Genomic DNA, 22,251 nt, shown 5'->3' on the forward strand with positions numbered 1-22,251 from the left:
GTAACTGATCCTGTTATACTTTCAATTATAAAATCAACCTTCACTGATCCTGCAACCGTTTGTCACGTTTAGTTTTTTCAATTAAATGGACCGCTTGTTACATACTCCTATACCCCTGGCTTTTGAAAGACACCATCTTGTAGAATAAAGGGCTGCGTCAAGGGTGGTATTGCCCAGAATGTCTTGTTTTCTAGTGCTCGTAATGACGAAGCCAGAACTGCCGAAAGGGATTCTGGTCCTGCCGCTACTTATTGGAGACATTGAACTATACTCTGGACCTGCCTGGCCTCGACCAAAATGGCGCCAGTATGGGAGCGACTTGCAACTCCTTATGACATTCTAGTTACTTAGCCTTGACGTTATGGGGGATGTATGCGGTCTTTGTGCACATGGCGGGCGGGGAAGGGTACTGACTAGGAATACGGACAACCCTATTGATGTCGATTTTTCATTATTGATTATTGTATTAATAAAGCTTCGAAATAATGTTACCCATGATACTCGCCCATGGTCTGCGTATGAACGATTTTATTGTAACTGATCCTGTTATACTTTCAATTATAAAATCAACCTTCACTGATCCTGCAACCGTTTGTCACGTTTAGTTTTTTCAATTAAATGGACCGCTTGTTACATACTCCTATACCCCTGGCTTTTGAAAGACACCATCTTGTAGAATAAAGGGCTGCGTCAAGGGTGGTATTGCCCAGAATGTCTTGTTTTCTAGTGCTCGTAATGACGAAACCAGAACTGCCGAAAGGGATTCTGGTCCTGCCGCTACTTATTGGAGACATTGAACTATACTCTAGACCTGCCTGGCCTCGACCAAAATGGCGCCAGTATGGGAGCGACTTGCAACTCCTTATGACGTTCTAGTTACTTAGCCTTGACGTTATGGGGGATGTATGCGGTCTTTGTGCACATGGCGGGCGGGGAAGGGTACTGACTGGGAATACGGACAACCCTATTGATGTCGATTTTTCATTATTGATTATTGTATTAATAAAGCTAGAGATAAGTCAAGTACGTGGTAGATAAAAACATTTTCGTGTTTATGCACGCTGATGTGCTTTGAACGCTGCCCCCCTCATCATTTAGATTAGCACCGCCCATTGCACAAAAGCGTACCAGGCGCTCCCCACGCAAAAAAAACGATTGTTTTTTTTTTTTGCCCCGCGGGGCCCTTTTAAAGCCTCCACATCAAACCTAGAGGGTGAGGGAGGATCTACTATGCCCCCTTATGGTCATTTCCCCCTTTGTTTTGGCCTCCTCTTGTCTCTCGATCCTACCGAGAGACAAGATGGCGGCCACTCCGGACTGTTTAGAATGTTGACAGACACCGGAGAGCCAATCAGCTTCGCTTCGCGAAGTTCCGTTACGCGTCAAGTACGTGAACCGGAGCGCTACCCGGAGCGCTGTTACAGATATATATATTTTTTTGAACGTTAATTTATCAAAATCCACTGGAGCACATATATTGAGACCTAGCAAAGGCACATCGGGCTAACAGTCCCTACAATTTTGACAAGTTTCATGCAAATCCATTAAGCCGTTCGGGCTAAAAGTGAGGCCAACCGCCCTATGGAAATTAACATGGGAAAAACGCGTTTTGGGACCCCCTTTTTTCTCGGCCCCCCCTTGATGACCCCCCCCAAATTTTCAGGGGCTGCTCAGAAACAAAATGTTCCATTTTTCTGAAAATTTCAGCCAATTCCGTCCACAAACGCCAAAGTTATTAGACATAGAATTTTCAAAAATCCCATAGAGAAAAAATCCTAACTATATATACCTACTGGCGACCGCCAGTAGGTAATATATATATTAATACATATATATATATATACAATAGGACACAGTCGTCAATCTCATCCAAGGACATTCATCGGGGAGTGGTGTTTCTCTAATTCAAATCTGCTTTTTTGAAGTATATTACATGAACACATCAGCCCAGCCAATGTGTTTTGCCCAACAGGACTTCATCAGGGTTGGATTTATCCTTCAAACTTACATTGTGTTTCATGTAGAAGAAATGAAAGGTGAAAGGTGTCCCATAAAACTTGCAATTCTAATGTGTAGAATGGTGTAGTACCCTCTGGTATGATATACCTCGTCTGAAGCAGAGTTGTAAATCATGAGCGAAAGATCTGTGTGAGGCGTATCTAGAGTGAAAAAGAAGAAACAGGTCAGGACCCAAGGATTAATGACTCAAACCAGTTACCTGGATGTTACCATCAAGAAAACAGGTCACCAAATTGAAACTACCTTACATACCAAAACCACAGATCGCAATAACTTACTATCATACCAGAGCTTCCACCCAAGTCCTCTCAAACAACACTTACCATATTCTCAGCTTCTTCGAGTGAAGAGAATTGTCTCAGACCCTGAGGAATCAAAGACACAAGCACAGAACATGAAAGCGCGCTTCAGAAAAAGAGGATATCCTGAAACAGTATTAAATTCAGCATTGGAAAGAATACAATTGAAAGACAGAAGGTCACTACTATCCACAACCCACGTTGAAAAAGAACCCAAGATAACGTGCGTAAGCAAGTATTCAACAATGAGTCCATTGTTCAAAAGGACTATTAAAAAGCATTGGAGAATGTTACAAACTGAACCTGATTTTAACAACATTTTTGCGGATGAACCGATATTTGCATTTACCAGAGCAAGAAATCTAGGGGAAATTCTTAAAAATCCCACATCTACCAAAACTCACACTAAATTCAAGGGCACAATCCCATGCAGAAACTGTAGTAATTGTAACAACATAATGGAAGGGACCACAATTTCCCACCCTATGAGAGGGAATAAAATCAAATTAAGAGTAAACGCAACCTGTGATACTAAAAACATTGTATATATGATAAAGGGTCCCTGTGGTAAAGCCTACGTCGGCCAAACGGAACGGAAGCTCTAAGTAAGACTCACAGAGCATAAAAGCAACATCAGAACTAAAGTGTTAAAATCAGCAGTGGCAACTCATTTTACTGAACACAACCACCAAGTGAATCAGATTAAAGCTTGTATATTGGAAGTGGTGGAGAGATTGGAAGAAAGGGACAATAAAAAACACTCCTAAAAAGAGAGAACTATTGGATATACCATTTACAGTCTTTGGTCCCGAATGGGATAAATGAACGGACAGAATTTAGTTGTTATTTATGAACTGTGAAAATATCCATTTAACCTCAGTGCTGAGCATATAACCTATGTATGTTTATTTCATCTCATTTAGTTGTTTAGTTTAAACGACATTATTTGTAATTTATATACCTTCATGACATGGTCAACAAATGTTTCAACATGATAGGATACTAGCGATGTTTGTTATATTTGTCCCAGTGCGCTTTTTAAGTTTTCGCATGTATGTTGATAATGTGGTCTGTACCTTTAAGCTTTCGGCATTCATAGTAAACGCGCGAACTCTCACAATTCAAACCACACCCTATGCGTCACACGCTATCGTTACCAGATCACACACAGTTTCCCATGAGACGGTTCCGTAAGTTTCCTCAGCGAAAACCTGGTAAGCGATAGATTCATCGCAGCAATGCACGTGCGCGGTAGAGTCATTAAGCTACAGAGTATGTTGCAGTTTACAGAGAAACGCGAGTGAAACGACAGATGATATGCGCGTAACATTGTTTCAACTATGGGTTTTTTAAATACCGATTGAACATTGGTTTGACGGCGCGCTTTATGAAATATATTCCTGTTTTGTACACCAAGATTGAGGGTTACTAGCGGACCTTAAATGTGAAGACATTTTCCAATTATAAACGCAGGTTATAGTGTAAAGAGTCACACTTATCATAATGCATTTTGGTTTTTGACTATGAACATTCGTTGTACATTTCTTTGTGTTAATGTTCACATAACACAGTAATAGTGATAGATACATGTCCTTGCTTCACAGATTTCCCAGATGAAGGCCTTTTAGGCTGAAATGCATTGGAAGAAAAAATTGTGGTTTTCCATTGTTGATGAAATGGATAAGAATTGTATATGGAGAATATACCATATCGTATAAAACAATAGTATGAATAAAATACTAAAGAAGACACAAAAGTGAAAGAAATTTGATTTCCAAAAACTGTTTATTATGAACGATTTTGAAACACAATAGCTGGATTTTGCAGCATATAGTTTCTGTGCCCTAAGTGACATTTGCACAATCCGTGCCAGTGCTGTTTTCAATTATTTCATATACACTCCTGAGCGGGGAGAATAACTTAGGAGCACGAAGTACACCTAAAACTTAGTATACAATTAGCAGTGCACAGCCATTTTTCAATTTTCAAACCCTGGCAGGCCATGACCCAGAGAAAATCCCCAAGACACTGTGAACAGTAAGCAATATGAAGTGGTCCTAGGCTGAACTGCAGCATGACCTCAAGCTGAGCAGGTGCCTGAACTACCAGCTGACAGATGGCAATAGCAATATCCAATAGGATATCCAGCATGTTGAGGGGACATAGACATTCCTTTGTCCACAGGTCCAGTTCCGAGATTGACGGCAGATCGCAATAGAACCAGAAAAGGGACTGGTGAAGGTGATGGCCAAATAGAGCAGCATTTCACCTATGATATCAACATGGTGCATTTGCTAAAAAGTCACTAGACTCCATATTGCAGACAACCGGTTGGTAGTGGTAATGGCCATTAGAGAAGGATAATCCATATTTACCACACAGACTCTTGACACTATTCAGAAAACTAGCTCCTCTGCTCAAGGCAAGAAAACTGTGCCGACATTTTTCCAAGTAGCCCAAGCACGCAAGGCTAAATGGATACATAATGCAGAGACCGAGGAGGCAGTAGCTGACGCCAGTTCAAACACTTTATATGACCTCCAGATGACTCAGGACGCGGTGCTCCAACCTTCCTCCGGAGACTCTCCCCGAGGCAATGAGGTGAGCGATGGAAGTGGGCAGTGAGCAGATAACATCAGGGGGCTTCTTATTATGGAACATGTCTGAATGATGGCGAGGATGGCTCGGTTGGAGGGGTGGCAGGGGGTGCCTTGCTTGCAGGCCCCTCATATGCTGATGCGGCTGGAGAGCAAATGGGAGTGTCCCAAGCTAAAATGGGGGCATCTGTGAGAACATTGAAGGAAAAAAGTCTAGGAAAAAATCCAAACCTGGGGGTCACAAAGCCCAAAACTGGGGGGGGTCAAATTTGTAGCTTGGAGAATCTTGACGCCCCAAAGGAGGTGGACTCTGGTGATACATTTTTTTCTCTATCAGATCCTTCTAATACTTCAAGGGACAAGAGTTTAGGAGGTATAAAGGATTGGTTAGCTGGAAAATTGACCCACAGTGATGCGAGTGATACAAGCAACTTGCAGTTTGAAGATGGGAATATTGGAGACGCAGGGGCCAGTCCTTCCACTGTGCGAAAGCACAGAGAGCAACCGAGGAGCAGGTCTGAGGGAGCCGCAGTGTCTCTAGTATGGGATTACTCCTTTTACCCTGCCCACCTTCCATGTGGCCTCAGGGCAGTAAAAGTCTCTGAGTAGATCTCACTATCTGTTATTTACCAGAGCATTATGGCACACAGAGAGGAGACGCAGACTGAGAGCCAAAGAACCCATGAGGCGTGCCTTAAACTGCAGAACTCCTTCAATAGAGTCGCTAAGTCCTGCTATGAATTTGCTGAGAGTATAGGTGAAGTAGAGACTCGGATTTCTACGCTTGAAAACAAACTTGTTGCCCAAAGATCCCTCACGGACTATCTAAGAACACAGAAGGATAAAAAGCAATGGAAGCTAGTGGATCTGGAAAATCTACTTAGAAGGAATAATCTGAGAGTTCTTTGTATACCTGAAGGAGAGGAGGGATCTGATGCAATCCTGAGCTTACACCATGGTCCTGGGACCTGGCGGTTCAGAGGGCCCACCAATTTCTCTTCAAGCAGCACAGGATTATGGGACAGCTAACAACTAAACCCAGAGCTATTTTGATTTGTTTAAATAATTGTTAGGCCCGAAGCCATTTATGATCTTTGCATGGCCAAATAGGGGAAGGGCAGGTAAGGGGAATGAGTTTCTTGTCAGGCCCGATTTTTGTCATGCGACAGTGGAGAAGAGGTGGCAACTGCGGCAGTTAATGCCAATATTCCAGGCTTAGGAGCTCAGGTTTTTTTACTCACCCCTGCCAAATGGCAGGTTATAAGTAGCGGTCAAACGCAGTTCTTTACTTCTGAGGTCCAAGCAAAATATTACTTGCAAACAATTTAGAATAGTTTGTGGAAGCTCTTCATGAGTATTTATGGTATTAGGAGCTGGGTAGATACTAACACATTTGGGGGGAGAGGTTGGGGGAGTAATGTCAGCTTCCCATCACTTAGGACCTTGGGTCCTTTTGCCTCACCGGGGGGGGGGTTGGTGAGTGTTTTTAGGGAGATTGGGGACACAGTAGGCGGGGGGGGGGTTGGCAGGTATTGTTGGTGCGGTGGGGTCACTGGGAGGGGGTTGGGGTGGGGAGAAAAGGAAAAAGTAATGGTGGCTAGGGTTAGAGCAAGTTGTATGTTTTGAAGATTCACACAAAATGACATGATAAACTTAGATGTGGCGGTGTGTATCTTGCTTAGATAGGGGGTGGGCTGATGGCTGGAAGGTTTCAGATCTGTTTGTTTAATTTGTCTGGTCTGAATGATAGGGCTAAGAGACAGAGGGTAGCAATAGAGCGTAGAGTTATTCAACCTGATAAGGCACGCCCATGGGAAACACACATTCCCTGAAAGTAGCATGGGGTGATGGCTGTACTGGTGTATACACAACATGGCTGTACAACTCGAGGATTGGCCATCTTGGCTAAACCGAGTGTACACCTGGTGGGCAAGGCAGTTGCGGACAAATATGGGCACTGGGCATTTGCTGAGTGCACTGCCTGGGATAGTAAATATGTTATATGCTCTGTGTATGGGTCAAATATGGACAAGGCACAGATCTTGGGCTTTCTCAATATAAAGCTGGCATCCTGGCCAACCCCTTTGGTATTCTGTGGGGACCTCAAAATACACTTAGATGGCCCAGAGCTACAACCCATTCTTAGATGTTGTATCGGGGAGGAATCTAAGGGTTTTGAGGAATTGCAGCAGCTTGTGTCTGAGCATGGCTTAACAGATTTGAGGTTTATAAATATATACCCCAACGCTGGTTTCACATATTTTTCCTGCCCGCATAATAAATGGCTCAGATTGGATTAATTTTTTGTCTCCCAGGGAATGGCAGCAGTGGCTACAATTCAGTTATATTCCAGTCTCACATCTGATCATAGCCCGGTAGATATGGATATTCCAGTTCGGTCCTTTTCGGCCTCAGAGAACTTTTTCTTTTGATAGGAAGCTTTTAGCAGATGATATATTTGTTGCTCATATAAAAAGTTGGATCATTCAGTTTCTAGAAATTAATAGGAACACAGCCGCTCTCTCCGCAGCTTGGTACACCTTGAAGGCAGGGCTTTGGAGGAGGGGAGATGTTGAGCTTTGGTATTCATGAGCAGAGACAGCATAAATATTTGATCCAGGGTTTGTATGATGATCTTAGAAGGGCTGAATGCAACCTGATACAATGCATGCTAGATAACTGGCATGGATTAATTATGTATGGTCTACAGCCATTGCCTGCAGATATCAAATTTATAGGAGAGAATGTTATGAATCTGGGGAGGCTACTGGCAGATGCCTTGTAAAAGGGCTTGAAATAAGGAGATCGAGCAAGGAATAGCTTCCTTGGAGGATGTGTTTGGGAGATTAGTTAGTACACCCTCTAATATTTTAGCGGTGCTTAGATCCATTTATCAGGACATGTATATAGCACAATGTTGGAATAGGGAGTTTACCACTCGATTCACTATAGCAAGAAGTGTTCAGTCAAACTCTTAGCTGTGAAGTGTCCGCATATCTAGATATACCGATATCCCTAGAAGAGGTTGAAGAGGCTATACAATTATTAGCGTTAGGCAAAGCATCGGGTCCGGCTAAGTTACTTCTAGAATTTTATAAAACCTTTTATCAAAAACTAAAAATAGATATGCTGCTAACCTGTCAGGCAGCTCAGTGGACCATCATCATGGGGCGTTGCCAATATTATAATTTTTTTTAAAAGGGGTAAATTACCAACATTGTCGGGATTGTATAGACCAATTTCTCTTTTAAATTGCGATGATAAAATCTATGCTAAAATCCTGGCAAAGCGACTTGTGATAGTAATGACTCCCATGGTTTCAATCCATCAGCATGATTTTTATCCTAGAAGAAGCACGGTCAAACATATAAGCCCAGTTGTAACCCTGTTTGATATGAGTAGAGTTACCCCACTGGGGCTGATACTCCTTGATACCGAAAAAGCATTTGACCATGTCTCCTGGGAATTTTTATGGATTGTACTGTGTCGTTCAAGACTTTGGGATGGGCTTCATTAATTCAGTGAAAGCAATGTATTGGTCTCCTACAGCCCGGATCTGTGTGATCGGCTTAGAGTCTGAGTCAGTTATTATTTCTAGAGGACCAAGACAGGGATGTCCATCCTATACTTTATTGCTTGCATTATACATTAATTCTTTTTTGGCTCAGTTAGAGCAAAGCACGATTATTCAGTCTGTACAAATTCAGCGAGAATATTATAAGGTGTTTGCTTACGCAGACGATGTGGCCATTGTAACAACAACACCAGCTTTAGCACTGCCAGAAACAGAGCGATTGGCTGCTCTTTTTGGCCAAATGTCAGAATATAAATTAAATACTGCTAAAACGCAGATCAGCTGCACTAACCAAGCCAGTTTTTATGATTCAATAATTATGCAGGAGGTAGTTCATTTAGTCACTAAAAATAGAGCTTTTCTGGAGGAATTAGTGGCTGTTAATTGGGGCCCCATGCTGGGAGGAATTAAAAAAGAATTGAGTAGGATCGAGAGTCTACAGCTTTCACTGGTTGGTTGGTGTACTGATTTAAAAATTAACATAATACCGAAAGTGCTGTACTATTTTAGGTCAGTGCCTCTAGAACTCATTGGAGCCCAGCTACAGAACCTGCAAGCAATATGTGGTTGATTTATCTCAGGTCAGAAACAAGTCCATAGAGCAATGAAGTTTATGACATTACCCAGAATACATGGAGGCTGGGCGTTCCCTAATTTCCCACTTTATTACTATGCGTGCCTCTTGCAAAATATGAGGATTTTAATAACTGGAGAAGTAAGTAACAAAGTAGCAGATGCTCCTTCTAGTTACCAAATGATGCTTGGCGCAGAAGCAGAAAGATGCTTTTTCAAGGTGATTGAACCAAGCTACTATAAAAAGACCTGGTTTAATGTTCTCTGTGTAGCTTTTAACGTTTGGAAACAGGACCGTAGAAGTCTAAAAATCGGTAGAATAGGCTTTTACACACCTATTTCTGCAACACAGCTATCACCCCCTATTTTCTAGGACATGATCATGGCTAGGTGGAAACTAAAGGGGATTGCAATCATTGGGGATCTCTACGAGAAGGATTATATGCATACATTCGCTGCACTTGTGTAGAAAAATGGACTGCCTATCACAGATTTTTTCAAGTTCTTACAGATACGGGACTATGTCCAGAAAAAAATGCAACAGGTGGTGTTGGAAATAGCCCTTTTTGCAGGGTTATCCCCAAACTTTTAGCTTCTTCCTCCCTTGTTTTTCCTGACCTGTGGTTGTTGGCAATAGGACTCTGGGCACTTTACCACTGCTGATCAGTGATAAAGTGTATATGCTCTCTGTATCAAGATTTTTTTTCCAAATGCATGACAACATGTCACATAAGAACTCGGTAAATAAAAGTTAGATGAAGTTTAGCAGTTATTGGTGTCTTACCTCTTTAACCATTACTGATCCAATTCCTTACCTACGTGAGGGTATAATGAGCAGTACACTCACCCTCTTATGCCAATCAAGCACATAGACCCAATGGAATTCAAGATGCCTTTAGAAGCCAGAGAACAGCATTACAGGAGTGTAGCAGCATAATTTAGGCTCCACCCTTTATATGTCATAAATGTCCTATTACTTACCTGTAATCTTTATTACTCATGTTCCCGTTGCCCTCGTCCTATCCATTACTTGTGAAGATAACCATCTCTCTGACAAAAAAAAGAACAGAGGAATGCTGGGACCCTAACCCCACCCCATCTCACTGGGAGTACACAACCAGTATTTACCCAACATTCCGCCTACCAAGCCACCAAAAGGAAGGCAAGTCGTCCGGGAGGGAGGAAGGGTTGTAATGGATGGGACGAGCACAATGGGACCAGGAGTAATGAAGATTACCGGTATGAAATAGGCCATTATCCCAAGTCTCTCCAGTCCTCGTCCCAACCATTTCTTGTGGAGCATACCAAAGCCAGGCAATCGGCCATCAAACCCCCAATAAAACACCCAGGACACCACACCAAAAGCAGCATCCCAAGTGAACCAAACGGGGGAACCAGAGGCAAAGACAGGTAGGAGCACACAGACCACAACATACCAAACCAAACCGCACCACCCAGAACAAGCAGGAGACAACCCAGGTGAACAAAAAACCACAAGGCCACTCCAGACGTCTCCAACCAGAGGACAGCCAACCCACACCGGGAACACCGCAGAACCAATAATAGAGGAGGAACACCCACCAAGGAAGTACCATAGACCACCAACCAAAGAAGGACAACAAGGAGGCCATTGGCTGAAGAAAACACAAAATGGCCAGACACCCCAGCAAAGCCAGGGACAGATCAAAAGGGACATAACCAAGGTCCGGAAGAACCAGGACCACGGTAAGGAGAAGCCACCACAGGCACCAAGGAGGCAGCCTAACACAGAAAAAGGACAAACAAGGCATCCAGGCCCCACCATCCCCATCCCCAAAAGCTGTAGAGCAGAAGGGAGCCCAGAAAAACACCAAGAAGGCGACCGGGCAATGACAAACAATAACCAAGGCCGGATAGGAGGCACACCACATAAATCCCAATCCCCAAAGGCCAAGACCCAGAAGGGAAGTGGAGGCCGAAGCAACCACAGAGGCAGAACAACAGGCACCAGGAGGCCGCAAACAGGACTTGGGCCCACACCCAGAGGACCAGCCAATGGCAGAACCACACAGACCAAACCAGGAAGGGAGGAGGCACCAACCAAAAAGCAAGACCCCTTCAACCCAACCGACCCAGCCCACAGAGAGCTCCGAGGGTACCACAGTCACTGAAAATCTGCGAGCAGCACCAGACCCAAAGACAGCACCAACCACCAGCACAGACGCAGGACGACTGCCAAAGCCCCCATGCCAGGAGAAGGATCTGGGGTTCTGGGACAGTCCAACAGGGCAAGATCGAGGAACCCATAAAAGAGTGAAGGGAAGATTGGGACACAACCATCAGAACCCTGCCCAACAACGGAGCCACCACTGCCAGACGGAAGCAGGGCGGACTAGCACCAGAACAGCAGCTGCCCAAATACCAACCAAAAGAATCAGGTGGCCATAAGCACAAACCCCACTGGTACAGGAAAGAAACACAAGGAAAACCAGAGGCCAGAACCCAGCAAAGTGCAACACCTGACCAGGAAAGAGGCCAACCACAGGGCTCAATACAAGGAAAGACACCCCCGAGGGGTAGACACCACCAGACCCAGAACCAGACCGAACCGAGTCAGGGACCAGAAAACCGAGGAAACCCCCAGGGCCACAAGACCAAGGTAACCCAAAACCAAAGATTCATACCAGGGAAAACCCCGCCTCAAACAACACACACCGAGGATGACACCCCCAACCACAAACCCGGGGTTGACCCACCGTGTAAAACAGCACCGGAGACAGACAAACCCACTGGCCACCATAGACAAGCTGAACAACATAGGCAATGACCAGCCACAGCATCCCCCAGATCCCACAGCCAGGATCAAGGCAACTTGATACCATGCCAAACCAGGAAGGGGAAACTCCCACAAAAGAAACAGGCAACCAAATGGCCAGGAGGGCAAAGGACAACCCCAGGAACCATCCCAAGCGAGTTCAGCCACAGAAGGGTCAAGACAATCAGCCATGTCAGCCCCAGAGCAACCCGGGAAATGGAAAACCACTAAGGGCCCAAAGTCCCAGGCCAAACACCCAGCAGGAAAACAAGCACCACACCAGAACCCCAAGGACAAGGAAGACAAACAGGGTGTCTCCCAGGAAGCCAATCTACAGAACTACGGACTGGCCAGCAGAAAAAGGAGCAGGAACCACCACCAGTCACAAGAAAGCCAGACCACAAGACAGGAAGGCCAAACAACAGGCCAGGAGAACAAGCAACAGCCTGTAACCCTTGGGCCAGTGACACGAAGAGACACAGGCGATCACACTCCAAGCCTCCAGAGGGCCACCACTAAATTCCCCAAGGAAGAAGGAAACAGAGACAGAAAGCCCGAGCAAAGCCCAAATGGCCAGTAGTAGACCCTATACCAAAAAAAGGCTGTCACAGTGAAGAAAATAGAAACCTTCTAAGGGGTTCACTGATACATCTGATTCTTTTAAACCAACAAAGAAGAGATTGGCACAGAAACTGTAATATAAAGAAAACATATTTATTAACCTCAGATGAGGGAGACTACGTCACACAGTACCCTCAGGCAACTGTAGGAGGCATTCTAAGGAGTACAGAAAACAGGGGCCTTATATATGCTTAGGTTACATTAGTCAGCATAAAACCAATGGGAGGTCCTGGCACATACCAGCATGCAAAATGACTAATATGGATATTCAAAATTTGCTTGCTCAACAAAGTGGGAGGAGAGATATTTATCCTTACATCAACAAGAATAGCATGACAGTTATAACATAAGAGCAGGTGCATTCTACTAGCTAGGCCCCTCTGAGCATGTGCAAGGCTCTGGAAGAGGGAGAAAGCACATGGCAAGCACATGGCTAACTAAGATGGCTGCCAAGTGCAAAATGGCTTTCAGCTCATGCTAACAACGATCCCTGCAATCTTTAACACATAGTCCTTTTAGCATGATCTAAAGACATTCCTATGATCCAGTAGGAACATAGAAAATATTTGCACATTTATTTTCATACATTTATCAATATCCTAATTCATTGCTAGGTGGGCATTTTTCATTCTAAACATTTCAGTAAGCGGGTATATATAAGGTATGCAAGAGTACAAAGAAAACAAAGCTTTGGGTCATAATTAACATAAGCAGGAGCGAGTATTGACTATTATTACAAACAGAATTATCATTTTTTTTCAGCCCTAAGCAAAATGCAAATCCTAGAACCATCTAGTAAAAACATTTTCAGGGCTCCTATGCATTTCAGTGACCATCCATTTCAATTTCAGAAGAGCCAACAGCACATATCTAATAAAAACATTTTCAATAGACTTTTCCAGTGTTCCTTTTATGTGGGCTAAAGTATCAACTTAATGTACTTTTAGGAGGAGGGCAAAGTCACATTTGTTAACTTGTCAGGAAAATGTTTTTCATGTAGAATAAGCATTCTAACTAATGCAAATATCAAAGCAGTCAGACATATTATTACAAAAACAATCCTGGCTCCAAGGGACCAGGAGGATCACACAGGGTCATAGGAATTAGGACGAGGAGCTGCAAAGGGCTGCTCCTCCTCAAAAATGGGATAACCGAAAGGGTTCATTATAAACACAAAAAAAAGAAGTGTTTGGGAAATTGAAGCCGCTGTACAACCAGCCGAAGGGAAGTCTTCTCCCTGTGTCCATTTGAGCCGCACAGGCATGCCCTTGTTGTTTCCTCAGTGGAGCTGGACAACTCTCAACTCAAGAATCACGGCCCAGTTTCACCCCCAGCGATCCTGTCCAGTATCTCAGGCAGAGCACCAGTTTTCTTCACTTCAATCTAACAGGCACCAGAGACAAAGCACCTGTACCCTAAACTCAAGTCCTTCCCTAACTCCTATATTACTCTGCTGGCACACTGCTCTTTTGTTGGGGCCACACATTGCATCCAGTGTGCCAGGTATCTCTTGACCAACAAACAAAGGTGCAAACCTGCATTCCCTTTGGGACCAGGATTCAGAGGCCTGATTCTAGTATCTCTGAAGCAACCCTTGCTTCAAAAAAGGTCACCTCAAGCAAAGCCTCCTTGTCGTTCTGATCGGTCTGTGACTCTCTCAGCTGGCCTTCAAAAACTTGAACCACGACTTCTTCTTTCTGATTTGTGACCTTGTCTTTCGCTCAAGACAGTGGCAGGGGTACACAATCACATTCCAGGGCGTCTGCCTTCACTGAGGTCCTAGTTGCCAGGAACGCCTGTGCTGGTTACCTTCACCTTGGCTTCAAGCTCAACTGGTGCTGACTCCCCAAGATGGATCTGATGTCTTGGCCCATCTGGCAATGGTTGTAAGGCAGCAAATATTTATTGGTAGACAGAACAAAAGGTCTTTAGACAAGGCACAGAAATAATCCATCAACAGAGAGGATAGTCTCAGAATACTTCGTAGTCTTGGGATGCCCCATAAATAAGGAAGGCATCCAAGAACCCCTTCATCTATCTGAGAGTAAAAAAAAAAATCCCTCGACCTATTACTCTATTTGAAGCAGCTAAGGAAGTCTGTGTTCATTTACTCAATTCTGAGGGAAAGAGAAAAACAATACAGACATACCCTAAATCCTTGAATGTGTGTATTCCCATATTACTAATCTGAAGAACCTCAAGAAAAAAGGAAATGTTCGACACTTTTACTCAGAAATTTTACATTACTTGTACAGGACTGCAGACAATGATTTCTCTTAATAAAAGCACCTACTTTGTCCGCTTAGGACCATGCTCTCATGTTATAGGTGCAACAGGAAAATCTAAAACTGCTAATTTAACAGGGATTCTTATTACAAAAAGGACTAAAAAAACTCAACATAGGGGGTACATTTTCTCCAGCAGAACATATTGTGACAAAAAAAATTCTATAAAACAAGATTTTCTTTATTAATGTTTGCTAAGGATCACAAAGGCGTCTTTTCTGCTTTCTACTTTTCACAATCCAAACTCTGCAACATCCGCTCTAATAAGGACTATCAGTTTATTTACACAGACTAGCTAATAATAATGGTGTTATCACCTGAGAATTTTAGAACAAAAACTACCCACATCTAGTTCCCCTTAAAGATCAAATAAGGGAACAGCAATCTAGACTACTCATACTTTCCTAAAAAACATCAGACAGGATGGGCAGTAACATAGCGTATATATTTTATTCATTTTATTAATGCTAACCATTTTTAAAACAGTATTACTTAATAGCCAATTAAATGTCTCATGGCTATTTCACAGACAGCTTAGACAGGCTAATAAAAAAAGTACGAAAAAAAGAGAGAAAACATAAATTTGCCTACCCTTAATTTGTAGGGGAGGGGAGGGGAACAGACCCACGATTGATCTTAAAGAAATCTGATATCCACTTAGACATCTGTTCACAAAAATCGGGGTCCACCAGTAATTTACGTTCAAACAACCAGGGTTTCAAAGAAGGTCTAAAGCCTGTTTCTAGCTCTAATAAAATCGGGTTGTGATCTGAGATTATTTTAGGCTGGATGTCAATCCTGGCGGAGTTTACAAGCTCAGCCGTCACAAAGCAGTAATCTAAGTGGACGTGTTTAGGATCTGGTACAGAATAAAAGGTGTTTCCTGGTGCTCCATTCCCTTTCATACGCCAAACATCTACAAGCCCAAAGTCCTGTACTAGCCCCGTCCTGTACTAGCCCCGTTGTTGCTTTAAATGTTTGTCTTTTTTCCCTGTATAGCAGTAATCACTGGTCATGTCTACACTCCCAGGTACATGAAGATTAAAGTCCCCACAAAGGATCGGGGGTGAGGGCCCTGGGGCTAATTTGATACTAAGGTTATTCAGCATACAAGGGTCATCGAGGTTAGGGCCGTAAATAGAACAAATGATTTGAGCCCGACCATCTAACCATAATTCCACAATCACCCAGCAACTGCAAGGATCCTCTTTCACCCATTTCCACTCCCCTCATCCATACCTTTTCAATACAGCCACCCCCCTGGTAGTAGTGCCTTGTTGTGTACAGCAAACCAGCTCTAAACCCAGGTCTGTCAGCCAGCCCCTATTGTTCCAGGCAATGTGGGTTTCTTGTAAACATAATAAATCTACGTTCGTTGATTTAAGTACATGAGCGGCAATCCCCCTTTTCTTTTTATCATTTGAACTGCAAATATTCCATGAGCCGATTACGTATCTACCCATTGTCGCGACAGGGTTGTGTTATCATAACTGAAATGACTTGCTCCCTTCTGAGTATAAACATAAAGTATACTGTTCCGACCAAGTCAAAACATTTAGTGAAAATTTTTTTTATCACACTTAAAAAGCTGTTCCTGTATAAACACAGAAATGTATTATTCCTTGCCCCCCCAGAACACCCCAAACACCCTCCCCCAATTAACCCACCCTGACCGTCCCTCCCCACCCATGCAAATACCCAAATGAGGCAAACGGACTGTTTAGTCCCTATTGGTGATGGAGGGCAAGGACAAGGTGCCTCCCACCACACGACCCCCCCTACCCTCTAGCTGAAGTAAACTAAATAACCAAAAAAATGACTAAAGAAGGGAGAGCTGTTAATCAAACAAACAACCCTTTAACAATACCCTCCAGCTGTCTGACTAAATTGATCCCAAAAATTCCTTTGCGGCAATTTCAGAGATAAAAAGTACTGTTTTATCCTTAAATATAATTTTCAAACAGATCAAAATGGCTCTGGGCTTGCCCTCTTCACCATATTTGCCCCAACGTATCTGAAAAAGAAATCTATGCACCCTCTGCAATTCAAGTTCCCATTTCCACTTAGAAAGTTCTGGAAACGCTTCCGAAAACAGATTGATGACAAAATGGTGAATGTCTGTACCTTCGCTTCCTTCAGGTACACCTAAAATACGAAGGTTATTCCGCCTTGATCTGTTTTCTAAATCAGTCTGCTTCCAGGTAAAGTCATCCCAAAGAGACTGAAGGGAAGATAAGTCCGTTTTTTGTTGGCTCATATCGTCCTCGATTGTTGAAATTCTACCCTCGACTTCCCCGATCCTGGCAGAGATTTCCGTACAGTTTTTACTCATGCACTGTATTCTGGAGTTTGAGCACTGCGCCCTGCAATCGGAGTCCTTCTGCCTTAGTCTCCTCCCGATGCGACATTATAGCCTGGTATATAGTAGCTAAACTGACATTGTTCTGTATTGTGTCAATAGAGCACGAACCCTCTGCAAGTACTCGTTCAATGGCAGTCCGATTTTCAATGGATCTTACAGCGTAAGAATGAGACAACAAAGGAGATCCATTGTTGAGATCTAAGGGACCTTTATGGGAGGTTATCTGAGGGACATCCTTCAGTTTTCTAACTGTGTTAATATCTCCGAGGACCAGAAGACTGTTTTCATCTTCGTCCGGAGGAGCAGAGCTGGTTGCACTTCTTTCATCCCCCCAGTCCCCTTCAAAACTCCCGTTCTCAGAATTATTAAAAAAGTCTGACATAGAAAAGAAATTTGCTCTGGAGTCCCCAGAATCCGGTTCTATTGGTGCTGCTGGTGCTGCCGTGCTGCCGTTCTCACACGATGCAATACCCACCTTCTGCATGTTTCTGGAGTATGCAGTATACGGAGCAAAAATGTCAGCATACTCCACTGCGCTCTCAATACCCTCCTGCTCATGCACTAGCGAACCAGACAGGTTGATTTGTACTGAAGGGATACACATAGTTGACTCAATTGACTCAGCTGTTGGACTGATAACAAGCAAGGCTGAATTGGTATTAACTAAAAGATTGGCACAATTGTTTCTTTTTGACGTGTTTCAGCAGCAAAAACAACAGGTGATGGACAGAATGCAGAACAATGTCATACATTCACCCCAGTACAGAGATCTGGGCCTAAATCCATCCTTTTTTTGCTCACCATGCCTTTCCAGTTTGAACCCAGCCATATGCAAATCAGTCTTGACCCTGTGCCCCATGGGAACAGTCCAGCCCGAACTGCCAAGCCAGTTCCTCCCTGGACTGGAAACAATCATCCAAGGACCGGTTTCGGCCTTTCAGCCCTCATCAGCCTGGATTGCTTGATTCCAGTGGCATGGAGAGCACGGGACTCACGTCTGAGCATACCCGTCCCACTCGGGGTGACAAAAGCAAAAACAACAGGTGATGGACAGAATGCAGAACAATGTCATACATTCACCCCAGTACAGAGATCTGGGCCTAAATCCATCATTTTTTTGCTCACCATGCCTTTCCAGTTTGACCCCAGCCATATGCAAATCAGTCTTGACCCTGTGCTCCATGGGAACAGTCCAGCCCGAACTGCCAAGCCAGGTCCTCCCTGGATTGGAAACAAGCATCCAAGGACCGGTTTCGGGCTTTCAGCCCTCATCAGCCTGGATAGCTTGATTCCAGTGGCATGGAGAGCACGGGACTCACGTCTGGGCATACCCGTCCCACTCGGTGTGACAAAAGCAAAAATAACAGGTGATGGACAGAATGCAAAACAATGTCATACATTCACCCCAGTACAGAGATCTGGGCCTAAATCCGTCGTTTTTTTGCTCACCATGCCTTTCCAGTTTGAACCCAGCCATATGCAAATCAGTCTTGACCCTGTGCCCCATGGGAACAATCCAGCCCGAACTGCCAAGCCAGGTCCTCCCTGGACTGGAAACAAGCATCCAAGGACCGGTTTCTGTCTTTCAGCCCTCATCAGCCTGGATAGCTTGATTCCAGTGGCATGGAGAGCACAGGACTCACGTCTGAGCATACCCGTCCCACTCGGGGTGACAAAAGGAAAAACAACAGGTGATGGACAGAATGCAGAACAATGTCATGCATTCACCCCAGGACAGAGATCTGGGCATAAATCCATCTTATTTTTGCTCACCATGCCTTTCCAGTTTGAACCCAGCCATATGCAAATCAGTTTCAGCAGCAGCAGAAAATGTCTTACCACTGGCTGAGGGTTGGTTCTTTTTAAACATACCCAGGATCTTCTTCTTAGCACCAGTATTATCTTTACCGGATCCTGCCCCAGAGGAAGAGAACGTGTTTTCAGAAACAGAACGAGTGGATGAGCCAATTTCTTGGTCGGGTCTGTCGAGGACACCCGCCGTTGTCAAATCGTGAACTGTAGCAGGAGCTGGGGAAGGTACTGCGTTAGCTGCCGTGGTGCGGGTCTTTGGCCCCTTCGAGGCAGCACCTGCGTTTTTCAGGCCCATGGTTTTCGTAGGGCTCAGACCTGAACTCCGGTCCTTGTTTTCCGCTGTAGTTGTTGACGGTGCTACAATGTTTTCCCGAGGGAAGCAGAAACCCCAGACTGTACTCACCTCCGTGGCACACAAGGCAGAGGTTGTGGACCTCCCAGAGAGTGGAAGAGAATCCCTCACCGCATCGCTCACAGCATCACATGACTGTGGCGTCCGTCCAGGGGCAGCTGCGATTCTCTCCCACCGCAGCATGGACCACTCTGTCGCAGTGCCCGCCGCCAAACTCCCGTAAGCCGTTAGTTGAATTGCACGCCGATAGAGCAGCTGGTAAAGTTGTGTCAAGTAGAGAAGAACATTCCTGGGAAGGTTTTAAGGCAGATATTTTCAAGCAAACACCTCGCAATTTATCTGAATTTTGGTATCCATCGCTATTTAGTAAATGTTAACCTTCGACTAACAGCTCTCCCTGGGATCAGGGACATAGAGGGTTGGGCCATTGGGGAGCACCTTTTCGCCTGCCTCACTCAGACACGGTCATGTCCGCCATCTTGCCCAAGCATGAATTCCTGCCACCTTGTAATCATGATTTTTCCTAACATTCTCAATAAACCACTGTTGAAGCCCTGAAAATACCCATCCCTAAAACGTAGAAGGCAAAGATTAGTTATGCTTGCCAATTTTCCAAGCCATTTGATAGAGTAAATAGCTGCAGTTGGGATGTTTCAATGAGAAAGTTGATTTTAGATAAACAAATTGTTATGGAATTGGATCCTGAGGGGCTCATTTACAAGTCCCTTGCGCCGCCGATGCGTCTCTTTTTATATGGGGAAAAAGTACTGCAGTGACCTTGTAAATAAGACCATTAGTACACTACGATCTTTAGGACTGTCAAGATTATGCTCACAAAATTTGAAGCTGTAGATTCTTGGCCTGTGGGTCCCAAGGCACAGTTGGGATCTGGTAAAGGTAGAATGCATAGAACGTGTACAGATTCTAATTTTGCAGTTTCATTCCTGCCATTCATGCACAACAAAACAGCAGCAGCAGTGCTCCTACTGCTCTGAGAAGCACTGACTTGCATGAACCATAGGGGTTTGGTTATACAGGTAACAGGCATGCTGATGTCAACACGTTCCTGCATTTGCATTCACATCTTCCATGAAAGCATCCTTGACAAGCCCGGGCCTCTGAGGCCCATACATATTAAAGCACTGTTTGAGATTTCTGACCCTAGGTTACAGGTGGGATTGTAAAACTGTATTCCTTTCATTAGCAGAGGCAGGGCTTTAAGTGGGCCGGGTCTCAGCGGTACTGAGCATCGGCAGTTTTTTAAAGAAGGCCTCGGAATGGGTCTCTATTGGGCTCTGTTTTGTGCCCAGGCACAGGCGGTCCGTTTTTTCCCCCGGACTGCAATGACAGCAGGCACATCATGTGCCCATGCTCACATTGCTCACTTCTCACTAGTGGAGAAGTTAGGACATGGCATCATGCCAGGTGAGCGTTGTAGGGGAAGGGAAATCCTTTAAAGAGAGTAATTTTCTCTTTGGATTTCCCTTCTCTTTTTGAAGCTCAGGAGCAGCAACATTGTCATGGTTGCGGCTCCTGAGCATCAGGGCTTTAAGTGGAAGCTTTTTAATATTATATACAGGGCATAGTTGCTGCTTATTTATTTTATGCAACTAACAACCATTGACAAAGCCAATACTCCTGACTTGTTGTAGGTATGATGTTATTTGTTATATCATATATCTGGATCCAATGAAAGAAACAGCAAAATACAAGTCGGGCAGCACACTATGCTAAACACAAATATTTAGGTGTGTGTTTTTAAGCCACACCCTTAATTACATTGACCACGCCCTTTTGAGAGACCACCCAGTTTTTTGATCCCACTTTAAGCCCTGAGCAGAGGCGTACTGGGTCTGCGCTGCAGGCAGGCAGGCATGTTTCCACTGTCTGCATAGTACCTTTTCTTGTAGTAGGACTGTGCCAGGTCAACACTACTGATGATGGGACCAGTCTAAGACATTGCAGTGGAGAAGCGATGCAGCGGGTCTGTGCAGCCTGGGGTGCTACAGTGTCTCAAGCCACTCCCCCAAAAGACGTGCATGGCCGCGATCAAGAAAGATGCCGTGTACCACCGGCTGTGCTTGTTTATGCCTGATGCTCAGATGCCGTGCCTGACACCGTCAGTGAAGGGTGTTGTGTCGTGCAGGACGACTAAGGGGTTGACGTTCTTCCAAGACCTCTGGCTGCTCGCCAGGGGCATAGGAGACACTAAAATTCTGCGGGGGACAGGGACAACCTTGTGGACTTTACATTGACCCTATACAACTCACCGCCCGTTAAACAAATACAGTTGCATAGTTTTGAAGTGAAATATTGAGAAAAGTAGGCATGTAGTCACAGTTTGCATGTATGCTTTATTGTTATTTACATTCACATAGTTCAGACCAAATGTTAAAAAAACATGTACATGAATCTTGCATCTTCATGCACCAAGCAAACAAAGGTCGCTGACTTAGGGTGAGGGCGTCATGTTTGTACGTGCATTATGGTTTGAAAAGTACCTGCTGCTGCATTCCTGGTCTCCAGCATTTTTAGGGCAACAATAAAAATGTGAAGATAACTTCGGTGATTAATGATCTTTATTGGGAGAGATCAGAGGTCTGACTACTGGAAGTTTTGACTCATGGTAAGGTAGCCACAATGTGTTAATATGCCTGCTGCAAAGAACGTGTACCACGCAGATCACAAAATGCATATAATGAAAATAGATCAGTGATTTACTGCTTTTGTCTGAGATTCTTTTTCTATTTGCAGTTTATAAGTTAAAATCGTAACATTGAACATTGATCTATTAACCGTCATCAAAAAGCTGCATGAAAACTGCAAGGTATAGATTAGTACGTTATGATTTTTACCTAGTCTTTCATTATCCTAAGGTTGGAAAATGGGTTCATTATGATAGAAATCAATTCTGATTATTAAAGAGAACCCCCAACCATGGAGTTATGTTTTAAATTCTGGGT

The sequence above is a fragment of the Lissotriton helveticus genome, chromosome 4_1 (assembly GCF_964261635.1).
Source record: "Lissotriton helveticus chromosome 4_1, aLisHel1.1, whole genome shotgun sequence".
In the NCBI taxonomy this organism is placed as follows: domain Eukaryota; kingdom Metazoa; phylum Chordata; class Amphibia; order Caudata; family Salamandridae; genus Lissotriton; species Lissotriton helveticus.